Consider the following 5,860-nt stretch of genomic DNA (forward strand, 5'->3'; position numbering starts at 1 on the left):
AGGCCGTTTTCAAACTGTCTAGGCCGTTTCAAACTGCCTAGGCCGTTTTCATACGGCCTGATATTTCAGGCGGTTTGCAAACGGCCGGCTTTTTCAGGCCGTTTTCAAACGGCCTGACTGGGCCAGGCCGTTTGCAAACGGACTGGGTTTTCATACGGTCTGTAACATAGGCACTACTACCGAGGGGGTGATATGGTGAAGTCACCTGGGTCACCTGATGGACGTCCGTTCGACAGGCGATGGCGCCATCAGTAAACGCTCGCGCCGCAGCAGAATACGAAGCACCGTTTTCGCCCCAGCCGGATGCCGAGCCTCCTCTCCGGCGATGCAAGACGAAGCGTCCTGCCGTACTCGAGGCGTACTCGTGCCGTGCTCGGGCGTCCGAGGGCCGTCCGAGGGCCCCAGGCGGTACGGTAAGTGGTGCTTGGTCGACCCACGGCGCCACGCCCCCCTATTATGTCTGTGATTGGCCCGCGCATGTACGGATGTACGGAGACGGAGTACGGAAAAGAGGATGGAACCACTATGGGTTGCTTGACAGGTGATGGTTAGTGGCTCATGCCCAGGTCCGAAAATCAGTCCACACTGCTAATATGTAGAAAATTACTTGTAAAGCACATACATTAACAACAAGTTGACGGCATATTTCGAAACATATTTCCATCACCGATCACTTTCCTTGTATAATTCTGTATTTCATATAGAAAGCAGAGGACATTACAAACAGCCTCAGCAGTAAGCGAGCCTCTCATGGACTAACCGAATGATCGAAACATTGATATCGCCCACAACACGGATATCTGATACACCTGTATTGTAGACCGCCGCCCGTCACCTTCTGGACGATCGATCCTACCTATACTTACAGGCCAACCTCCTACCGCGCCCCAGCCACCCAACCAATGACCAGCCCTTCATAGTGTGCCGCTCGAAAATCGCGCTTTATTGGACCGTTTATATTCATTGAGTGGTGGACCCACCCGATCAGCCACTCCCAGAAGGTAGTTTGTGAGACGGGCCCGGCGGTCAATTCCATGACGCGGCCATGAGTTCGGCTGCGCCTCAATGAGGATTGATTGCCAACTGGCTACGTATCAAACGGGTGATATCATGACCGACCTCAAAATATGCCGACTTAGAATCAGTTACATGTGACAGGCTTGACAAATTGCGCCGGGTAAATAAACGTCAATGGGCAGATCGATCAAATGTGGTCGACAGGATTGTCAGTCTTGCCTGAAATGCCGAGTTAGGTAAAGTAGTGGACTAAACTCTATATTGTGTAATGCAGACTGATATCGCAGCTTTCCACGATGTCAGTTGGCATCATGGGCCTACACCACTACGTTTCGGATATTTTTGTCATCGCGACCAACAACGCACTTCATGGGGGCTCAGAACGACTATGAGTGCCTTATGTAACCAAAGACGTCTTCCCGATTTTCTGGGTCAGACATTGCACGGCATCGTTTTCCGATATAAAAATCCTAAATTTTAAAAACTAATCATGGCACGTTCAATCGCGCAAGTATAAAAGAAGCGTTGTAATACAAAAAACGATGGCTGCGCCGATAAAGGATGCAGCTATACTACATAGCGCCGTTCGATAAGGAAGCGGATACCAATGCGGAACGAATTTTACAAAGTAATACGAATTCGCACTTTTGCGCAGTACTATAGTTTGGCACCTGTGGCATGTGGCTTTGGGGCGCTAGCGGCTAAATCGCACTACCAGCGACTAGCGAGTCGGCGCACATCGCCATCGCGCACCGCCACTGCCGGCGGCGGCGGAGGCGGCGCGGGTTGGCCCGGGCGGGGGCGGGGGCGGCAGAGGACCGGCGAAGCAGCAGCAGCGGCGGCGGCGGCGGACTGACCTCTCAGAGTCGCGCCGCGGCCCGTGTCGAGAGGAGCGGTGCCGCACGCCGAGTCCCCGACACACCGACACACCGACACCGGAGAGCAGCCGACGCGGAGTCCGTCGCGCTGACCTGACCTGACCTGTTCAGCGCACCGAGCCACCTGACCAGTCACCAGCCGCTGCCGGTGACGGCGGCACACACACACATACACACATACAGTCACACACAGGCACAGCGGCGCGTTTACACACATCTTTCAAGAACATCGGTAATTGCAGCAATGGTGAGTACAGCAAACAACTGCGTGTGTGCAATGTATGATCAAACTTAAAAATATGCGTTGTTTATCATGTGTGTGCTTACGTTTGCGAACCGCAATGTTGGTAACAACTTCTAGTGAACACATGGACGGGTTATGCGAAAGGTCATAGTGTCAATGCAGACAAAATGTAGATGCCTGCGGATCTTGAGCTTTCAGCATTGTATCGGGTAGGTAGGACCCCTCACATCTATAAGCATAGGTATCTATCGTTATTGGCGACCATTGGCGATCAGTGATCACGCCGATCAACTCTTTCGGTGGACGGTGATACTAAACGCTTCGGGAGGGACATCATAATCCCTAAAATTAGATTTTAAAACTCCAAAAGCTTATCGCATTTCCCTTTCTCATCAGTGCAATTCAAAGCAATAGTTTTAAAAAAGCATAGCCGTTAACAATGACGGATACTGCCGTTAACCATTTGCGGCGCTGGCAATGCATAGAATTTCCCGTAAGTGGAATGATTTTAATTTATATTCCTGAAAGCGTTGAAATGCTGTCTGGAATGGAGAAATGCCGTTCAAAATTACCTATGCTTGCAGGACCGTAATTCACACCATGATTCTTTATGCAGCTTTCTTGTGCTTCATAAACGATATCCCAAAACATTTCTATAAAGAATACCTCCTATCCCATCCTGAATGACAAGTGAAGACGTCATGCATTCAAATAAACTTCACACATAAGTGGAAAGGAAACAGCGTTGGAAATCGTATTTACCAAAATATGAGACAGACCAGGCAGTCAGATCACATTTGTTCAGGCTCTCAAAAATGATGGAGAAGATGGGCATGTCAATTAGCTCCATGGTAGCGATCGAAATTATCTCTTTGATTTGATTTGTATTAGCGGCACAATTAGGAACATGATTGGTACCACATTCGGAGCCATTTCTCCAGTAAATCTGATGAAGTTGTTCCTTAAAGGGACAGAGCCCAGACATATTCTCTGAATATAAGTCGCAAGACCAGCGGCGCATCCACAATGTGTTGTATGAATATTGATGGAACTTTAGAGGACTGTTTTGTTTCAGTTCACATCATCATTAATATTTAAGACGCGGTAGGGTGGGCATTGAGACCATCGCCGCTGTTTATATTTAGGGTTGATTCGCAAGGTCAAATAATTTACCACCAAGTCAGCCCCCACGCAACACTTCGTCCAAATGTGCGATGCATCTGAAAGCGGCCATTCTTTCTCGCAGAAAAACAATTTCGAAATCTCCGCAGACATGACAATGGCCCGCGTGACAGTGCACTTTATCGGGTGACGGCATTGTTTTCTCCCTGCAGTCGATTCCCGAAGGGACACCGTATGCGCAGTGTAAACCAGCTCTATTCTACGTCACTGAGACCGTCCTGCCGCCAGTTGATTGCATAAAACTGAGCGGGGATCGAGTCTAATAAATAATGGAGATATGCCCAGCCCGTGCCATGTATCGGTTCATAACCAGGGAACTGATACGGCGGCCGCGGGAGCTGCTACTGTGCAGCGACGATCACAAGGATGCCAAAGCTGCATAGAAATGTCGGAGAGTGGCTCTGTTGGCCTTCCCGCGAATGGCGCAATATTTCGTCTCTACCCATCGGCTATCGGGGGGGGGGGGGCTTTGATAAGTCTAAGCTGACATGTTCAGATAAAATAGCCGTCATTAGGGATCTGAGGCATGAGCCATCATAACAAAACGAAAATGCAGCTTTGACAGATCTCAGATAAACGTATTGTGAAATCTGCTAAGACTCGACCGCGGCCCGAAGCCACCGTTTTCCGTCGATCACACGCCGGAGCAGCACGTCCCAGGGCTGGTCGGAGGGCGGCTGGGTGCGGCGTCACGGCTGGGCACGGTAAGCCCCCGTGCCGTGCCGTGCCGTGTCGGTCTGTTGTTTTCCCCACCACGACCGGAGACAGATGGGTCAGAGCGGCGCACCTCCCACGTCCCCGTCCAGTGGAGCAGGGCCTACGCACGGCCGCTCCACGGCGCTGCGTGCAGGACGACTCGGAGCTCGGAACTTGTGGCCAGTGTAAAGATTGGGAGACCAGTTTCTCACGGTATGTCAGGGCAGGGCTCAAAGCTCGTGGATGGCGGGCAGGACTCAGAAAGCAGTCTCTCGAGACAAGTACAGCTCAAAAGCTCAGTCTCCCCTAGCAGGCAATATGACCTACGGCTGAACAGGCGGCAGTCACCGTCTGATTTTGAGCGGTCGTCAGATCACATGGCGAAAGGCCAGCTCTCGCTGCGTGTATACGCCATTAGCGCAGCTGTGCTGAATCGCCAATGGTGCCTCATGGTTCTGACGACGACAGGGAATTCCAGTCTGACCGTCTGAATAGATCTAAACATATTCAGCCGTGAGCATAGAGCGACTCCCGCCGACTTCTGAGTCGCGATATGGACTGAAAGGCGCTGTAAATCACTGAATGTGCCCGACGTCACGAGTTAATTGGAGTTACGACTGGAGCTCATTAGCGCACCAGCAACGATGAAGCTGCAGATGAAACCAAACGATCCGATACCATCAGCAAAGTCGTGTTCATTGCGCACTCAATATCAGTCATTCGCTGTCGGGATGATGCTTACATAATCACGACTAGAACTCAACAGATGTAGATTCTAATTAGTTGTAGCATCTTCATCATGAATCATGAGCAAAGTACCTTCATAATTTTATGCTGACTGGCTATTTCGGAAATTAACATTCCACTTATCCAAGGCACTTCAGAAAATATATAGGGCTATCAAACAGCATCGTTTAAGGCTTGGCATGCCGGCAAGTATGATACAAATCTTACGATGCACGGCTACGATCTCTCTGAGTCCATGCAGCATGCTCAGCAAAGTAAGACGTGACGGCTTTAATGAATGATTTTCAAAATTCCCACACAGGCGATGTCGGTTGACATCGTTGCTAAGTGGGAGGAAATGAATACGAGGTGAATTATGCTTTCGCTTTCGTAAAGTGCTTTAAAGTGCTTAAGTGTAAAGTGTAAAGTGCTTTCGTAAATGGTGAAAGCATCTGAGATGAGATGGGAGCTTCTATTTGGTAACATTTACCTAAAGTTATGGATTATGGCAGGGGCAGAACTTTCTATACAGTTGGTGGGGCGGCTGCCCCACTAACTTGTTATTTTTTCCCCACCATTAACTAATAAGCGTTTTGCCCCACCAACTTTAGCTGATTTCTAAGACTTCGTTGCTTCGCAAAATAATCTTTTTCGCATTGAAGAGCTTTAGAATGTCTGTTTAATGCAAAATATTATTTCTGTAATGATAGGAATTGATTCAGTGCGACATTTTCTTCAACCTCATAATCGGACATAGTGGGTTTGACGACTTTTTGCCCCACCAATCCACACTCGATAAATCTCCCCATGGCCGGCCATATAGCCCATAACCGACATAAAATGTAAATAAACACCTTGAATGCCTTCTTGCAATTTCAAATCAATGTCGGACGCTGAAAAAAATGTCTGTCCTCCCCACTTTAGGGTGCCTGGGCGCGCTCGTGGCCGCTTTCCAGGGACTTTCCAGGCGGGCTGAGCGGCGGCCGCGGCCGATCGATGGCCGCCCGGGTCGGCGCCGTGACGAGCGCGACTTTCCATGTGCAGCGGCCGCCAATAGACGCACATAACCCGCCGTCCCCATAGATCGGCGTGACGTCACCGCGGTCTGAGTGACGTC

This window comes from Amphibalanus amphitrite, unplaced genomic scaffold (genome assembly GCF_019059575.1).
Source record: "Amphibalanus amphitrite isolate SeventyFive unplaced genomic scaffold, NRLGWU_Aamphi_draft 000096F_arrow, whole genome shotgun sequence".
NCBI classification, from domain to species: domain Eukaryota; kingdom Metazoa; phylum Arthropoda; class Thecostraca; order Balanomorpha; family Balanidae; genus Amphibalanus; species Amphibalanus amphitrite.